Source organism: Mesoplodon bidens, assembly GCF_964165515.1.
Source record: "Mesoplodon bidens genome assembly, chromosome: 19".
In the NCBI taxonomy this organism is placed as follows: Eukaryota; Metazoa; Chordata; class Mammalia; order Artiodactyla; family Ziphiidae; genus Mesoplodon; species Mesoplodon bidens.
The window spans coordinates 31,968,684-31,988,894 of NC_138179.1; the positions used below are offsets into that span (position 1 = coordinate 31,968,684).

General features: G+C 41.5%; 1 long non-coding RNA gene across 2 annotated transcripts in view; it reads right to left on the bottom strand.

Moving 5' to 3' along the window:
• Positions 1-455: 455 nt before the first annotated feature.
• The window catches only part of LOC308606711, a 34,127-nt gene continuing 14,371 nt past the window's right edge, over positions 456-20,211 (bottom strand). For both annotated transcript variants that reach the window (XR_014013886.1, XR_014013887.1), the window contains 3 exons: positions 8,539-8,658; positions 4,931-5,076; positions 456-849 (listed from right to left, as the gene is read on the bottom strand). This is a non-coding gene — a long non-coding RNA (uncharacterized lncRNA). The remainder of the gene's footprint in view (positions 850-4,930; positions 5,077-8,538; positions 8,659-20,211) is intronic.

Here is a 20,211-nt window from a genome sequence, read left to right on the forward strand (position 1 = left end):
AGTGTCAGGCATCACAGTGGTTCTCAAGTATTTATTAGATTTCATCCTAAAAGATGTATGTTTCCATTTTGATATCACATTGTTAATGGGTGCAAAGCAGTGCTGTCCCCTTTTTCCTTTCAATCAAGTAAAATACAATATAACCCTTTTAGTGTTAATATATGTGCTCAACTGCATTGCTAGTAAAATAAGAGTTCTATTGATGTCAGCAGAAACCTCTGTTTGGATAAGACATGAAAGTTATAGTTCCCCTTCATAATTCTTCCACTTAAAAATGTGACCATCCATACATAGGCATCATTCCTCCCCACACGAACCCTGCAGCTGATCTCTTAATCTTAGTTACCTTTTATATAACTATGACAATGTAGCTAACATTTCTTAAATGTAGTGAGCTTTTGGAAGGATGGCAAAGATGAGTCACTGAAAAGTATAAACATTCATGTTTTCCACAAATGAGTATCTTTATTTCTGTCTGAAGCTACATTTGAAACCAGGTAAGCAGACCACATTCACTTCCATGGCCTCAGCCAACCCTCCACATGGAAGAGAGTAAACCAGAGAACAGCCTTTTAACTTGTAGTTTAGGATTCTAATTCTTCGTAAAATAGCACTGGCACCTTGCTTCTGATATATTCTGAGTAATTGGATAAAGCATGACGATGACGCTCTGCATCAGGGAAGGGCTACTTACTAATGGCTTTGTCAACCACGCAGGCTCTCCTGGCACAGAGCGTTCTCAGCTCCTGGCTGTTACTGACCAAACCATTTAGGACTTTCAGCTGCCGCTTCGGCATGGGTGGGTTTATTTGCTGCCCATGGACCTGTGGGGAAAGCAATCTGAAAACTCTACAGGTGGAAATAAAATAGAAAAGAGATTAATGTGTTTCCTTAGTGAAGTCCCAAATAGTAACTTCTTCTGTAATAAGAAAAAAAAAATACTTAAAGATATACTATGCCTTTCACACACAAGCCTATACTCTATTAATGCAGTTTATATTTTTCTTGTTCTTAAAATTCATTGGTCCAAAGTACTTTGGGTAACCCTATTGCATGAGCTGTCTAAAGGGCTTACTGCCATGGGATTGTTATTATTGTCTCTCTTTGAGACAAAACCCCTTTGACTTGATGGCACAGAACTCTTTCCATGGAATTCTGGGAGAGGTTCTGCATTTTTGGTAAACTGGAATCTATTATACCAATCATCATTATTACATTTTGCTAATACTTGGTGATGAAACTCTTAAAAAGTATGGCCCCATGAAGGATTTTTTTTTTTTTTTTTTTTTGCAGTACGTGGGCCTCTCACTGTTGTGGCCTCTCCCGTTGTGGAGCACAGGCTCCGGACACACAGGCTCAGCGGCCATGGCTCACGGGCCCAGCCGCTCCGTGGCACGTGGGATCTTCCCGGACCGGGGCACGAACCCGTGTCCCCTGCATTGGCAGGCAGACTCTCAACCACTGTGCCACCAGGGAAGCCCCAAAAGAAACAATTATTGCTGTTACATGAAACATTTAAAAATAACTAGAATTATGACCGATAACATTTTACCAGGACATACTAGATTTTTAGGAATTCCATGTAATTTAACATACTAATCAAACATTTCTCTCTGAGATGGCTCAGGGGCCTTCTAAAGCATCTCAAAGTTAGCTGGAGATCAAAAGAATTGTTAGAATTGGCCAAACGCTTATTCACTTAACCAAAGCAAGGAGATTTCAAACAAAAATACAGATCACAGACACAGGGAAAGGAACTCACAAGCTGTTATCAAAAGCAGTGTTCCAAGAAAACTTCGGAGGGAGAAACCAAAGCCAGTCTTGCCCTAACCCACTTCCAACAAAATCCATTTACCCAACTAAATTTAATCCAATTTTAGAAAATCCTGATCATGCACAACTTGTTTTCTCAGTGTTTCCTTTTCACAAATTTTCATCACCTTCTGTATCCATCTTATTTTGCCCCTTATTTTCTTCTGCATTCAGAAACAAACAGCTCTAGTACAAAGTGACTTTCTTTTCTCTTTGTACTATCAGCCTGGTACCCAGATGCTCACTTTGTTTATTATGTAGCTTCATAAATGCTTGAACATATGGAACTTCTTTTATCTTTCTCTTCCAGTTACAAAATAACTCTAGCTGAAGGGTAGTACAGTCATTTAGGCTACCATTCAAAGACCACCTTTCCTCATTTTCAAGAATGTATCCAGGGCCTCCCTGGTGGCGCAGTGGTTGAGAGTCCGCCTGCCGATGCAGGGGATACGGGTTCGTGCCCCGGTCTGGGAGGATCCCATATGCCGCGGAGCGGCTGGGCCCGTGAGCCATGGCCGCTGGGCCTGCGCATCCGGAGCCTGTGCTCTGCAACGGGAGAGGCCACAACAGTGAGAGGCCCGCATACCGCAAAAAGAAAAAAAAAAAAAAAAAAAAAAAAAGAATGTATCCATATGTTGGCTGAACAAAATTACAATAGAATTTCATTCTTTTCTTAGTCTTAGGTTTACAACTACAGGTTGACCAGTCTGCCAGGATTTTTCCCATTGGCTATCAGATGGAATTGAAGAAGAAGCACTTCCTATGTTTGAACCATAGAACACTCATACTCGGACTAAGAACAAAACAAAATCCTCACCACTAAGGGAAGCCTCAAACCAAAGGAACCAAAAGTCAAACAGAAACCAAAAACCAAACAGCACAAGACTCAAGTCAGCTTCCAAGTCTCAACTTAGCCTGTGACCTCTGTCCAAGTGGTGCACCTTCCAAATGAAATTTCCTGGAATGAAAAGTCACCCAAATGGGAACTAAAGTTCCCCCAAATGTACAGGGCTAAAAGGACCTTAGAGTGCATGCTAGGGGAGTTACCACATGCTGGCTGAGGTATCGCAACATCCCAAATGCTACTTTTCTGGTTTCCCAAAATAATCCCTTGGAGTAGGACATTCGGGGCAGTCCAGGAAGGAGGAAGAGAGGAACATCCTCAAGGAAAAGATGGCCTTGGCAGTTGCTAGGGTGGTCCCTCTTCTGCCATCTTCTCCTGCCCCAGAGTTCCAACTGCTGGGATGGCAGATGGGGTATGACTGGGGCTTGGCCTCTCCAGGCAAGGGTCCCAGGCAGTCTGGCCTTTAAAGGAATTCTCCAACCCTACACTCTCTCAAAAGAGGCTGGCATGGAGAAAATCATAGTGTCCAATCAAGTCACGGGATCCACAGGGGCCATCCCCAAGTCAGCCCCATATTGGGTACTAAATTTGATGCCGAAAACTCGACCTCTGTGCACCAGTGGCAAATCAAATCTCAGAGACAGAGGTTTGGAAGAAGTAGAAAAGAATAGCTTTACTGCTTTGCCAGCCAAAGGGGGACACACAAAACTGATGCCCTCAAAAACTGTGTGTCCCAATGCAGGAGGATCTGGTGAGGAGTTTTACAGCAATGGTTTAAGGACACAGTTGCTCCTAAGGATTAGTGTGTGTACAGGGCCTTAACTCCCTTTAATCTGGCCTCAGATGGTCTCTTGATGAGCTTCTCTGGAATGAAGAATGCTAAAATCTTCTATTTTGTGGGGGTTTTAGTTTGGTAAAGAGCCCAAAGATACTATTACGGACATCCCTTTAAGGCCCTGAGGCTGTCCTTAACAAAGGCCCTCAACTTATGTTTAACTGAGGCCCTGACACTCTCCTTAACTAAGGACTGAGGCCGTCTCTAACTAAGGCCCTGAGTCTGTCTTTAACTAATGGCCTCACTCTTTCCCTAACTAAGGCCCTGACACAGTCCCTGACACGGCCCCTAATAACATGAGCTGTCCCTCATTAATGCCCTGATGCGGCCCATAACTGATGTACTGAAGATGGCACTAAGGTCCTGACCATGGCACTAATGACCCCAAATGTCTCTTACCAAGACTCTCAAGTTACCTCTAACTGAGGCCCTAAAGATGTCCATAACTAAGTCCCTGACACTATCTCTAAGACCCTCAAGTTCTCTTTAACTGAGGCCATGACAATGTCCCTAACAAAGGACTTGATGCTGTCTCTAACTAAGGCCCTGAGTCTATCTCTACCTAATGGCCTCACTCTTTCCCTAACTACGCCCTGATGCCGTCCCTAACCAAGGCCGTGACATTCTTCTTAACTAAGGACTTGCCGCTGTCCCTACCTAAAACCCTGACACTGTCTGTAACTAATGACCCGACTCCTTCCCTAACTAACACCCTAGTTTTGGCCCTAACTAACGCCCTGACACTGATTCTAATTATGGCCATGATGCTGGCTCTAAGGCCCAGAATATATCCCTAAGTAACAGCCTGAATTTTGTCTAACTAAGGCTCTCACGTTATCTCTAACTTAGGCCCCGACGCTGTCCCTTATAGTCTAAGCTGTCACTAAATAATGCCCTGATCCTGTCCATAACTAAGGCCCTGAATATGTCCCTAAGTACATCTCTGACGATGTCCCTAACAGCCTGAACTGTCTCTTCAAGTTATCTCTGAGGCTCTGACACTGGCCCTTACTAAGGCCTCACCCTGGGGTTGTCCCAGGCTGCTGGGCAGTTTTCTCTTGTCCGCATCTCTAGCCAGCTGCCTGCCATTGGCCATTCTAAGATTCTGCGATGCAGTGGTCCCACGTGGGATGTGCCTGTGTAGGCTCACCTGCGGGAGGAGAGTCATGGCCACTCTGCCCTCCAGGGGACTGCGGCTCAGGAATCTGTCAGCCAGTGTCTGGACACAGGGTTCTGTGTCCTTGTTTGTTGTAAATCCCTTGGAGTTACCTCTAACATTTTTTAAATGGATCTCCCCCTCAGCATATTTATGATTTAAATTATTTACCACATTAAAATTCAGGAATGACATTGTTAGAATGAGCAGGAAGACACCAGATGTCCCCCCCGCAATGATCTATTACTTGGAGGATTTAAAATTCTAACGAGAAAACACTCACTCTCCTCACCCTCTTGGGTGTCAGCACAAGGCGGGAATCAGCTGCATTCTTTATTTATCCCTCTGATTTTCCAGAACCTTTCCTTCAAGGAGAAATCTCTGGGCTCTGCGGGAACTGTGAGTGGTGACCATGAGGTAAATCTGAGACTGAAAAGCAAGAGGAAGAGAGATAGAGGAGGAGATGAGAATCGGTGATGGGGAGAAGCAGGGGCATCCACGTTCAATCGCAGGCTGAGAGTCTGGGTTCATCTCCAACGAAGCTAAGGACCACCAGAGTCTGGCCCCACTGGCCTTGTCACCTGGTGTGGGGACTGGGGACAGCCAAACCCCCATGGCCACTCTCAGAGAAATAAAGAAGTTGGGAGGGCACCCCTGAGAGCCCGATTGAAAATGATCATGCTGTGAAATAATAAGATGCCCTTTTCAGAAAAGTGAAGACTGTCCTCTTGGGTCTCAAAGACTTGCAAATACTCTGTGTCCTTCTGGAGGCATGTTGAAGCCTTCAGCCTTTGAGGGCAGTAATGGGAGTGCAGCTGGGCTCAAAACCATCCAGCACTCACTCCTTGAGGGTGCTGAGGATAACCAGTGTCCACACCCTGGGTGCTGTGGGGCCTGAAATCCCCTTATCACCTAGGACAGGAGGGGCCACACAGACACTCCACTGGACCACCACGGGGCTTGGCTGGTGGGCTACAGTCCTTTATCAGATACATGGTTTGCAAACATCTTGTGCCATTTTGGATGGTGGATTATCTTATTCCTTGCTCCTTTTATACACAACTGTTTTTCATTTTGAGGAAGTCCAATTCATCTATTTTGTCTTTTGTTGCTTGTGCTTTTGGTAGCAAATCTAAGAAATCATGACCAAATCGAAGGTCACGAAGATTTACTCTCATGTTTTCTTCTATGAGTTTTTAAATTTTGGTTCTTACATCTAGGCCGTTGGTCCATTTTGTGTTGATTTTGTATACGGGGTGGGGGGAGGTAAGGGTCCAACTTTATTCTTCTGCATGTGGGTATCCAGTTGTTCCAGCACCTGTGCTGTTTGGGAGGAAATACCTGCAAATGATGTGACCAAAAAGGGCGTAATTTCTAAAGTATACAAACAGCTGATACAACTCAAAAACTAAAAAAATTAAAAAGTGGGCAGGAGGTCTAAATATACATTTTTCCAAAGAAGACATACAGATGGCCAAGAGGCACGTGAAAAGATGCTCCACATCGCTAATTATGAGAGAATGGAAATCAAAACTACAGTGAGTTATCACCTCATAGTGGTCAGAATGGCCATCATTAAAATGTCTACAAATAGGGCTTCCCTGGTGGCACAGTGGTTGAGAGTCCACCTGCCGATGCAGGGGACGCGGGTTCGTGCCCTGGTCCGGGAGGATCCCACATGCCGTGGAGCGGCTGGGCCCGTGAGCCATGGCTGCTGAGCCTGCGCGTCTGGAGCCTGTGCTCCGCAACGAGAGAGGCCACAACAGTGAGAGGTCCGCGTACCGCAAAAAAAAAAAAAAAAAAAAAAAAAGAATGTCTACAAATAAATGCTGAAGGGGGTGTGGAGAAAAGCAAACCCTCCTACACTGTTGGTGGGGATGTAAATTGATACAGCCACTATGGAAAACAGTATGGAGGTTCCTCAAAAAACTAAAAATAGAACTACCATATGAACCAGCAATCCCACTCCTGGGCATATATCCAGACAAAACTATAATTCAAAGAGATACGTGCACCCTAGCGTTCACAGCAGCACTATTCACAATAGCCAAGACATGGAAGCAAGCTGAGTGTCCCTCAAAAGATGAATGGCTATAGAAGATGTGGTACATATATACAATGGAATATTACTCAGCCATACAACAGAATGAAGTAATGCCATTTGCAGCTACATGGATGGACCTAGAGATTATCACACTAAATGAAGTAAGTCATAGAACGACAAATACCATATGCTATCACTTATATGTGGAATCTAAAATGAGACCCAAATGAACCTATATACAAACAAAAACAGACTCACAGATTTAGAAAACAGACTTTTGGTTGCCAAGGGGAAGACGGGGGGAGGGATGGATTGGGAGTTTGGGATTAGTAGAAGCAAACTATTATATATAGGGTGGATAAACAACAAGGTCTTACTGTACAGCACAGGGAACTATATTCAATACCCTGTAATAAACCATAATGCAAAAGAATATGAAAAACAGTATGTATATATGTATGTGTGTGTGTATATATATATCTGAATCACTTTGTTGTACAGCAGAAATTAACACGACTTTGTAAGTCAACTATACTTCAATAAAATAATTTTTTTAAAATTAGGTTAAGATTATACCATCAATTAATTTGAAGGCACTTTTATAAAGTAGGCCTTATTTCTTTTGTCCTTTCATCCTGGGACAAATGTATAACAGATAGAAACTAACCTGGATTACTCCAGGCTGAACTCATATCACACAGAACTTTAATTGTTGAACAAACCATTAATACCAGTTACACCATGGGATGTCCTGATCCAATATCAAGTTTGTAAACCTTGTATCAAGCCTGCAGAATCCACTAAATTTGGAAATTCAAACTGAAATGAAGCCAACTATCCCATGACTTCTCTAAAACTAGTTCTACAACAATCAATTGGAAACCATATGCAATCAAATGAATGTAGACAGAAACAACTATACCCTTCCTTTTTTTTACATTTTAGATGAAGACGGTATTTAAGGTGATGTCTTGGGCCATTCCAAGGTGTTACTCAATTTCCTGGGTATCTCCCATGCAAATAGGATGTACACGTGTTAGTTAACGTGTTTGTGCAACTACATGAAGGTAGTTAATACCACAAAACTGGATACGTAAAATGAATTAAATGCTAAAGTCATGTTTTGTATTTGTAATGACAATGAAAAAAAAGTGTAGTGCTGATATTTGTTACAAAAACGAACGTTAAAAACATCCTTAGTGAAAAAAGCCATACAGAAAAGGCCACCCAGGGCTTCCCTGGTGGCACAGTGGTTGAGAGTCCTCCTGCCGATGCAGGGGACACGGGTTCGTGCCCCAGTCCAGGAGGATCCCACATGCCGCAGAGCAGCCCGTGAGCCATGGCCGCTGAGCCTGCACGTCCAGAGCCTGTGCTCCGCAATGGGAGAGGCCACAACAGTGAGAGGCCCACGTATTGCAAGGGGGAAAAAAAAAAAAAAGGCCACCCAGATCCCATACTCATCTTGTCTGCTTCAAATCCATCAAGGTTGTCCAAATGAGGGGAAAACTCAGTAATGGTTCCAGAAAAAGAAAACTGGATCAGGATGGAAAAAGACATTTTCATACAGTTGGGAGAGCAGATGAAAGTTGAAGTGGGCCTGTGTATTAAATTATAATGTGGACATCATGATTTCCTCATTTAGGGATTATGTGCTGGTTCCTTGGGTAAAACACACTGAGCATTTTGTGTGAAGTGGCAAATGTGAGTACTTTTTGCCATTATTGAATCTTTTCTGTACATTTTTAGTTGCTGGAAAGTAAATTACTTTTCTAAACAACCATGTCAGTACCATGCCAGAAAATCAGATAAGACAGCCATCAAACTTAGTTATAGAGGCCAAGACTTACCCAGACCAAGTTCAACCAAAGTTGTGATACTTATTTCCCTTGTAGGAGTCCGCATGGTATTAACAGGCACCATGGGAAGAGTATATTAGTAGCTACCATGTCTTGGGTCCTGTGGATGACCTGGGGTGCAGTAGAAACGGTGAGATTTTAGTATTACAATTTTTCACATTACTTCAAAAAATATGTTAAAAAATAAATTCAGTAAAGTTGCAAAATATGGAATCAATATACACAAATCAGTTTTATTTCTGCACACTAATAATGAACCACCAGCAAGAAAAATCAAGAAAACAATTCCATTTACAATTCCATCAAAAAGAACAAACTATTTAGGAATAAATTTAACCAAGGACACAAAAGACCTGTACTCAGAAAACTATAAAGCACTGATAAAGAAATTGAAGACACAATAGAAAACAATATTCCATGCTCATGCATCAGAAAAATTACTATTATTAAAAATGTTTATTCTACCCAAAGCCATCAACAAACAGTGCCAGGAAAACTAGACACCAGACTCCAAAGAACAACACTGGTCACCATCTACACTGCACATAAAACTAACTAAAGTGCACAATATTCCACATTAAACCCTTTCTCTCCTGAGTCCCCTGAAGATGCACCCCACCCAGCCAGCAGTCAGCTGCACAGGAAGATTCTCCACACTTGCTCATTTTTTCCTCTTGTGGAGTCTCCTCACCAGTGGTTCCTGAGAAAACCCAGCTCCTGTTAGTGTGGACAATGCCTCATGGTCCAGAAACCTAAGCCCTGACAGGAGACAAAGCTCCTGTCTGCTTGTCACAGAGCAAAGTCTGTGGGCAGGGTGCACCTGTGCCCCCAGGGTCAGACAGGTGGGTTCGGCGCCCCCTGTGGGACGTCAGAGAAGTGCCGGGAGTGCCGCACTCACAAACCCAGAGGCCTCATCCGGAAGGCAGCTCTGCTGTATATACTAAGTTTGGAAATCCAAACTGAAATGGAGCCAAGTATCTCACTGTATCTTCTCAAAACATGGTTAAGGAACAATTAATCAGAAACCATATGTAATGAAATGAATGTAGACACAAACTTCACAACTTAAACCAAAATTCACTCAAAATTGCCCATAGACAAATTTAAATTACCAAACTATAAAAATCCTAGGAAAAAAAAGAAAATCTACATGACCTTGGGTCTGGTGACCTTATTCGGAAAACCGAAAGACAAACCACAAACTGCAAGAAACTATTTCCAAAACACGTATCTGATAAAGGATCTGTACTCAAATTATGCCAACAACACCATTAAAATTTGGGAAAGATTGAACCACACACCTGGCCCAAGAAGATAAACAGGCAGTAAATAAGCATACAAGAATATACTCAAAATGCTGGTGGAATGCATGTACAACCAACTTCGGAAGACAGTTTGGCAGTTTTTTCCAAATCTAAACAGTCTCACCCTAGGATCCAAGAAGTGTACCTCTTGTATTTAGACAATTGCTTTGAAAAACTGTGTTCAAACCAAAACTAGCATCAAGTAATGCACAGCAGCTCTTATTCATAATGGCTAAAAACTTAAAGATATCAGGATGTCCTTCTGTAGATGAATTCATAAGCAAATTAGGGCACATACATGTCGAGGGGAGCAGAATACACCACCCCAAAATATGCCCATTTGACAAAAGGATTATTTTGGACTGATTAATTTAAGAAACAGGCCCAGGAGAATCTTTCAAAATCAAGCAGAAAACGCCCTTTTATGAGGTAAATTTACAATTATTAAGGATATCTCCATTTGTAAGGGCACGTCCCTCTCTGGACCAGGAATTGAATGATGACTAAATATCAAGAAAAGCTTGTTGGGACTTCCCTGCTGGTCCAGTGGTTAAGACTCCATGCTCCCAATGCAGGGGGCCAGGGTTCAACCCCTGGTCAGGGAACTAGATCCCGCATGCTGCAAATAAGAGCCCACATGCCGCAACTAAAGATTCCACAGGCCTCAACTAAGACCCAGCGCAGCTAAATAAATAAATGTTAAAAAAAAAAAAGCTTGTCAATGAAACAGGCCTGGATATAAATCTGTGTAACAACCATACCCTTGTTTACTGTGCTTTGCCTAATAACCTCCCTTAAATGGCTTCCTCCATTCCCTAACATCTTTTTTTGTTCTCAGCAGAAGCATTTAAGGTAATGGCTTGGGCCATTTCAGGGAGTGACTCAGTTTTCCTGGGTATCTTTCAAGTATACAGGAGGTATGGATGGTATATATTAAACTTCTGATTGTTTTCTCCAGTTCATCTCCTTTTCATTATAAGGGAGATCTCAATGAAGAACACAGAAGAGTAGAGGGAAAATTATTTTTTCTCTCATATACATGCAATGCAATAGTATGCAGCGATATAAAGGAATGGACCATCAACCCAGGCAAAAAAAAAAAAAAAATAGATGCATCTAACACTTACATTGCTAAGTGAAAGAATCCAGTCTTAAGTGCTACACACTGTATGACCTCATTTATATGACATTCTAGAAAAGGCAACACTGACATGGCAAACAGTTTATGGAATATGTGGTTGAAACAGTCCGTGTAATACTTTAGTGGTGAATAGCTGTCAACTATGTATTTGTCTACACCCACAGATTTTTACAACCCAACAAGTAAATTACAATCTATTCAAATTTAGCTACTTAGGATATGGGAGTGTCAAAGACTGGCATACAGAATGTAACAAAGAATCTAACTGATTTACAAATGTATGAAAAAACTCACTGTTTGTTGGTGGTGGGACAAAATGGGCTGACCTAAGTTAACTTTGGAAATGAGCGGACTCTGTAGGCCAAAGGCAAAATATACCGTACATACACAGTGGACACTAAGTTCTTTCCCATGAGGGGTAGCAGCTAACAGTACTGAAACTACTATATCAGTAATCGAATGGAACAAGCAGTGAATTTAATAAACGACAAATGGTGGAAGCCAGGTTTCTGACCACTGGAGTGGGAAGTCACAGACAAAGAGAGAAGGTTACAATATCCATGTCATAACAGATCAGGTTGGAGATATCAGTATAAACTATCTTTAGCCTAACAGAGATACACCTAATTATAAAGATTTCCATGTGGAACTATGTGTATATGCATAGGCTGCGATACAAGCACATATTTCCATGCACTGTCAGCTGAGCATATTTAGCTCCCACATGTAAGTTTTTAATACCAGTCTCTAATAAAAGGAACAAGGGCTCTCAGAAGAAAGGGCTGATGCTAGGACTGAGACAGTAAATATATGAAACAGGATAATCTTAAAATATCAGAAAGTAAAGAAGTACCAAAAATTAAAAAAAACCACAAAAGAAAAATTATGTAAAATGAAAACAGGAGCAAATGGAAAAAGCTCTCAACAGCCAAAGCAAGAATGAACTAAGCAGTCTAATAATGTAGTGCTGGATTATAAACAAAAGTTAAAAGTTAAAGTCTCATGTGTCCAAACTGGTAAAAATAAATTACATAGTTTTTGATGAATGGTGTTAAATAGAAATCTCCTATGCAGAAAGTTTCTAAACAATTCATATAGACACTCAGCTGTCCATCAAGGATGTGAAGCTAACCCCTCTCTCCTCAAGTGTGGGTTCTGCATTATGAATTCCTCCTACATAAGACACACAGGATGGACATGGAAAAAAATTAACCTCACTGTGGGAAAACTTGACAAACACTACTTCAGCTAGGTGACCAAAATTAAGAATATAAGTGAGAAGTTCCCTTAAGATCCTGTCCTCTTGATATATAGTGAAGAGGAAGCACTTCACCTCTGTGATCTGCTTTTTCAAAGCCAAGTCTAACCACGACAAAACCACCAAGCAAATCCCAGTGCCCGGCAGTCTATAAAATACATGACAAGTCCTCCTCCACACTGTCAAGGTCATGGAAACAAGGAGAGTCTGAGCAACTGTCAAAGCCCAGAAGAGACTAAACAGACATGATGACCCCACGTCCTCTGAGATCCTGGAACAAGGAAAGGTATAACAAAGGGAACGTGAATAGGGACTTCAGTTAATAATAAAGTATCAATATTTCTTCATTATTTGTGATGATTCTGTAGAAAATTAGACAGGAAAAATTAAAAGTTAAATAAGAGAAAACTACTGTAACAGGAAATCTAGAGGAAATGGGTGATTTCTTTGTAGAAACACGTTACCAAAATGAACCCTAAATTAAGGAAAACACAAAAAGAGCAATTAATCACTGAGGAACCTCTTCCCCATACTGGTTACCCTATCATTGTTCCAGGGTTTCCCTCTCCCAGGACAGGGAAGGAGCAGGGACAGAGCTGTTTGGCAGTTCCCCTAGTATATGACCTCACCCAGTGTCTTCACCTCCCCCAGCCACGCCTACCCAGTGTGAACACCTGAGGATGGATCAGGGAGTATTGATTCGGATGTGTCAACTAGGACTTTTTTTTATTCCCAGCGACTGGACACACTTACTGAAGTAAAATAAATTAGTATTTATTGTAAGGGTAGAAATACACTAATACTTGCAAGTGGCAAGTTGAAGAATGGGTTTGGACCTGGCAGGTCCAGTGGCTCACACTCTCTCCGTGTGATCTTGCTTCTCTCCAAACCTCTGTCCTGCTCAGTGCCTTTGGGGGACCCCATTCACAGGCACAGGCTCTCTCACTGCCCTTGGGCCAACAGCTATTCTAGGCTGACAACCACTCACCATCCATTTTCCGAGAAAGAGTTTCTCCTTTTCCTGGATTCCAATAAAGTCGTGGTTTTAAATGCCTTTGGTCTGGCTTGGGTTACAGTCTCATACTTCCCGCATCACCAGAAGATGGAAAATGGGACTGGCTAGATGTGGGCTGTAAACCCATCTTCGAGCTGGGTGGAACATGGGGTCATCCTTCTGGAACTGTTTGGACTGGAAGCAGGTGAGATGCAATTCCCAAAGGAAAACTGAGGCACTTGGGCATGAGAACAGATGCTGGCTGGGAGAAAGCAACAGATTCTATGTCAATGACAGCTCACTGTAGAGCATAGAATCTGACACAAAAGGAAGAAAGGGGTTCACTCAGGGTCAGGGGCTGCAGCTACTTATCTAGTGCTTTTACTGTCCTCCCAAGACTGCAAGAAGTTCTTTCACTTGCTGAAAAGTCAGGATTATTGGTGGTGGTAAACTCAAGTCTCCTGCCTTGGGCACCAGGTCCTCACATCTCAGAGGTTGGCCCAGAACAGCCCATGTGCCCTCAGAAGACACACAGACCTCATTCCTGCCCCTGAGAGGTGGGAGCCCTGGAGCTATGCCATCTCCCTGGCCATATTAATCACCCATCCCTGAAAAACAATACTGCTCCTTTTCCAGTTTCTTCTGTCTCCTTTACTAAGGGAAGAAACCAAAAGCTAGGGTGGTAAGGGAACTCTTGTGCAATGAAGTAACAGGAGGCTCAAGAATTATTCCATGCCATGGAACCCATAATTGGCAGGCTTTCCAGAGGTCACATGGATGCATATGGCTCTCCAAGACAATGCAGTCTCAGTGTGAATCTCCCATTGGGAGGTCCAGTTGCTCCCATATCTTTGATTCTTAATGAATATGAATGTCAAAAGTTTCTAACGACTGAAAGGGCAAAGGATTGCAGGGCCATGGTCTGCTGTATGGTTGTTGTGTCAGGGACACACTCCAATGTTTAGAGGATTATTACCTCTCTTGGCAAGCTACATGGCTGTGAGGGAGAGGCCTTTTTCTCAACCACAGGGATGTTGGTAGTTGAAACTTCTCAAAGGAATGTCTACACTGCCCAGGTAGCTGTTCAATTGCCCGGCAGCATGGTCAGCTCAGTAACTATACATGAGGGCCTGACAATGCCCAGGCTGGACTGAGCTAGAGGACCACAGATGCCTGCCTGGATAGTGAGAGGTCAAGGGCTGTCCTACCTGAGACTTGATCATCTATTCATGCCCACTCAGATTGCACAAAGGATGCCTCCAGTTCCAGGAAGGCCCCACCAGCCCTTAAGAAGGCAGCATCTGGGAGCTGGCAGGTCACTGCACCCAGTCCTGTATAAATCCACACATGTCCACTGAGTGCCCTCCTGTCTGGGCTGTGCTGGAACCTGGGGCTGCCCAGGCAGAGTAGGGCCAGCATCACCCTTCCCAGGTGGGAGGGCAGAAGGAAACCATGCATGACTTCTGACACCCTCCCTAATCCTTGACAGAGGTTGAGGTGGATAAGAAACAGTCCGAGACAAGAACAGACATTTCATTCTTCTCTCAGAGCCCAGGACTGGGGAAAGGGAGGCCAGAAAAACAGTTATTGACCTCAGCTCCCTGACTCCTGTTTGACCCTGGGCAAGTCCTATCCATTCTGGAGGCTTCAGAGAGAAGAATAGGGGAGGGCAGTGAGGGCCAATTATGCTTAAACCTAACTCTAACCTTAACCCTATGAACCCTAACCTCTAACTGTAACCCCCTAACAACCCTAGCCCCAGACCCCTAGACCCTCACCACTGACCCCCAAACTCTAATGCCTGACCATGACCTTTAACCACAACCCTCTACAATGACTCTCCAACAATGACCCATAACCCTAAACCGTGACCCCTGAACCCTCACACTGACTCAACCCCAGGCCTAAAGCCTGGTCTAGTGGGTACCGAGAAAGGACTCTATGAACTCTCAAATAAACCAAGGAATTAAATCTTCATGACCACGAATTTAGCAATGGTTTCTTAGATTTGACAGTAAAGCATAAGAAATGAAAGAAAAAAGTAAATTGGATTTCCTCAAAATTACAAACCTTTGTACATCAAAAGAGGCTATCCAGAAAGTAAAAAGACAGCCCACAGAATGGAAAAAAATATTATATTGGCACATTATATATCTGATAAGACTCTTTATCTAGAATATACCCAGGACTTTTACAACTCATCAACAAAAAGACAAACAATACAATTTTTGAAAGGGACAAATGACTTTCATGGACTGTTCTCCAGGCAAGACATACAAATGGTCAACAAGGACATGAAAAGATGTCAAACATCAGTAGTCATGATGAAAATGCAAATAAAAGACACAATGTGATGCCCCTTCACACACACTAGAATAAATAACAATAAAAATAATAAAAATAACAATAAAAATAAATTTTAAAATAAATAAATAAAAGTAACAAATGTTGGCAACAATGTAGAGACCTTGGAACCCTTAAAAGTCACTTGTGGAGATGTACAATGGTGCAGTCTATGTGTACAAAACTTTAGCATTTATTCAAAAATATAAAATATAATTACCATGTGGTTCAACAACTCTACTCCTACATATATACCCAAACAATGGAAAACAAGTGTTCAGACAAAAACTTGTACACCAACTATTCATAGCAGCACTATTCACAATAGCCCAAGGTAGAAAAGATTAAATGTCCATCAGCAGGTAAATGGATAAGCAAAATAAGGAAGATCAATAAGCTGCATTATTCTGTCATATAAAGGAATAAAATAAAATTATACAGCTGCTGTGGAAAACAGTATGGTAGCTCCCCAAAAACGTAAACATGGAATTAACGTATGATCCCTTGATTCCACTCCAGGGTGTACACCCAAAATATTAGAAAGCAAGGATTGGAACAGACATTTGTACCCCATATTCATAGCAACATTATTCACAAGAGCCAAAAGGTGGAAGCAACACAACACATCCTTCAACAGATGAATGGATAAGTACAGTGTAGTATATATGCAATGGAATATGATTCAACCTTTAAAACTAAGGTAATTCTCACACATGCAACAGTGTGGATGAACCTTGAAGTCATTATGCTAAGTGAAACAAGCCAGACACAAAAGGACAAACCTTCTATGATTCCACTAGTATGAGGTATCAAAGACAAAGTAGAATAAGTAGAATAAGGTTGCCAGGGGTTGAGGTGAGTTAGTGTTTAATGACTACGGTTTCACATGGGGAAAATTAAAAAGCTCTGGAGATGGATGGTGAGGATATTTTTACAACAATGTGAATGTAGTTAATGCCACAGAACTGTGTACTTAAAAATGGTTTAAATGGGGCTTCCCTGGTGGAACAGTGGTTAAGAATCCGCCTGCCAATGCAGGGGACACGGGTTCAAGCGCTGGTCCTGGAAGATCCCACATGCCGTGGAGCTGCTAAGCCCATGCGCCACAACTACTGAAGCCAGCGTGCCTAGAACCCTTGCTCTGCAACAAGAGAAGCCATCGCAATGAGAAGCTTGCACACCACAACGAAGAGTAGTAGCCCCTGCTCGCCGCAAGTAGAGAAAGCCCGCGCACAGCAATGAGGACCCAACACAGCCAAAAAATTAAAAATAAAATAAATTTTATTTAAATAAAGCTTTTAAAAATGGTTTAAATGGTAAATGTTATGTGTTTTTAATCACAATGAAAAAAATGAATGAAATAATGATCAATGTTACAATGCGGATAAACATTGAAAACATCCTAAGTGAAAGAAGCCATACAGAAAAACCACCCAGATCATGCTCATCCTTGTACACTTTAAATCCAACAAGGTTTTTAAAGTGAGGAAAAGCCCCAGTGATGGTTCCAGGAAAAGAAAACTGTATTCGAATGGAAAATACATTTCCACAAAGCTGGGGCAGCTGGTAAAAGTTGAAGCGGGTCTGTGGATAGGATTATAATGTGGAAACCATAATTATTCCTCATTTTGGGGTTATGTGCTGGTTCCCTGGGAGAGTGGCCCTCCCACTCTCACAGGGTAAAACAAACGAGTAGTCTGTGAATGTGGAAAACTTTATACTGCTATTTAAAGTTTTTTATACACTTGAAATTTACTAGAAAATAAAGTACTCATCAAAACAACCATGTCTCTCTCGCCTCGTCACAGCTTACCCTTCCCCCTCCCCATATCCTCAAGTCCACTCTCAAGAGAGAGGCTTGGACATATATACAGTACCAAACGTAAGGTAGATAGATAGTGGGAAGTGGCTGCATAGCACAGGGATATCAGCTCAGTGCTTGGTGACCGCCTGGAGGGGTGGGATGCGGAGGGCGGTAGGGAGGGAGACGCAAGAGGGAAGGGATGTGGGAGCAGATGTATATGTATGACTGATTCACTTTGTTATAAAGCAGAAACTAATTAAAAACATGTTAAAAAAAAAAAAAACAACCATGTCATACCACACCAGAAATACAGACATCAAACTCTGTTATAGAGGCCAAGCCCTACCCAGATCCAGTTCACCCACAGTGGTGATGCTAATCACCCTTGTAGGAGTCCACATACTACAAGAGGCACCATGGGAAGATTATACTGGGAGCCACTATGTCTTGGGTGCTGTGGATGACCTGAATGTAGTTGAAACAGTGGGATTTCTGAATTCTAGTTTTCCACATCCAACCACCAAAAAACTATTACAACTAACAAATGAATTCAGTAAAGCTGCAAGATACCGAAAAAAAATCAATGCACAAAAATCATTTGTGATTCTATACACTGATAATAAACCATCAGAAAGAGAAATATTTTTTTTAATTCCATTTACAATTGCATCCAAAAAGATAACTAGAGGTAAATTTAACCAAGGATGTGAAGGACCTGCACACTGAAAACTGGAAGACGCTGATAAAGGAAACTGAACAGATAAAAACAAATGGAAAGATACCCCGTGCTCATGGGTAAAAAGAATATTTTTATTCTTTTTATTTTTATTTTCTTTTTATTCTTTTTATATTTTCTTTTCATATAAATGCATATTTATATGCATTCTAAGGTGGGACTTCCCTGGCCGTCCAGGGGTTGGGACTCTGCACTCCCGCTGCAGGGGGCGCAGGTTCCATCCCTGGTTGGGGAACTAAGATCCCGCATCCTGCATGCCACATGGTGTGGCCCAAAGTTTTTTTAATTTTAAAAAAATATGCAAGAAAATGGGAATAGGAACATACATATCGATAATTACCTTAAATGTAAATGGACTAAATGCTCCCACCAAAAGACACAGATTGGCTGAATGGATACAAAAACAAGACCCATATATATGCTGTCTACAAGAGACCCACTTCAGACCTAGAGACACATACAGACAGAAAGTAAGGGGATGGAAAAAGATATTCCATGCAAATGGAAACCAAAAGAAAGCTGGAGTAGCAATTCTCATATCAGGAAAAATAGACTTTAAAATAAAGACTACTAGAAGAGACAAAGAAGGACACTACATAATGATCAAGGGATCAATCCAAGAAGAAGATATAACAATTGTAAATATTTATGCACCCAACATAGGAGCACCTCAATACATAAGGCAAATACTAACAGCCATAAAAGGGGAAATCGACAGTAACACAATCATAGTAGGGGACTTTAACACCCCACGTTCACCAAAGGACAGATCATCCAAAATGAAAATAAATAAGGAAACACAAGCTTTAAATGATACATTAAACAAGATGGACTTAACTGATATTTATAGGACATTCCATCCAAAAACAACAGAATACACATTTTTCTCAAGTGCTCATGAAACATTCTCCAGGATAGATCATATCTAGGGTCACAAATCAAGCCTTGGTAAATTTAAGAAAATTGAAATTGTATCAAGTATCTTTTCTGACCATAGTGCTATGAGACTAGATATCAATTACAGGAAAAGATCTGTAAAAAATACAAATACATGGAGGCTAAACAATACACTACTTAATAATGAAGTGGTCACTGAAGAAATCAAAGAGGAAATAAAAAAATACCTAGAAACAAATGACAATGGACACACGACGACCCAAAACCTATGGGATGCAGCAAAAGCACTTCTAAGACAGAAGTTTATAGCAATAAAATCCCACCTTAAGAAACAGGAAACATCTCAAATAAACAATCTAACCTTGCACCTAAAGCAATGAGAGAAAGAAGAACAAAAACACCCCAAAGTTAGCAGAAGGAAAGAAATCATAAAAATCAGATCAGAAATAAATGAAAAAGAAATGAAGGAAACGATAGCAAAGATCAATAAAACTAAAAGCTGGTTCTTTGAAAAGATAAACAAAATTGATAAACCATTAGCCAGACTCATCAAGAAAAAAAGGGAGAAGACTCAAATCAATGGAATTAGAAATGAAAAAGGAGAAGTAACAACTGACACTGGAGAAATACAAAAGATCATAAGAGATTACTACAAGCAACTCTATGCCAATTAAATGGACAACCTGGAAAAAAGGGGCAAATTCTTAGGAATGCACAACCTGCCAACACTGAATCAGGAAGAAATAGAAAATACGAACAGACCAATCACAAGCACTGAAATTGAAACTGTGATTAAAAATCTTCCAACAAACAAAAGCCCAGGACCAGACGGCTTCACAGGCGAATTCTATCAAACATTTAGAGAAGAGATAACACCTATCCTTCTCAAACTCTTCCAAAATATAGCAGAGGGAGGAGCACTCCCAAACTCATTCTACGAAGCCACCATCACCTTGATACCAAAACCAGACAAGGATGTCACAAAGAAAGAAAACTACAGGCCAATATCACTGATGAACATAGATGCAAAAATCCTCAACAAAATACTAGCAAACAGAATCCAACAGCACATTAAAAGTATCATATACCATGATCAAGTGGGGTTTATTCCAGGAATGCAAGGATTCTTCAATATATGCAAATCAATCAACGTGATACACCATATTAACAAATTGAAGGAGAAAAAC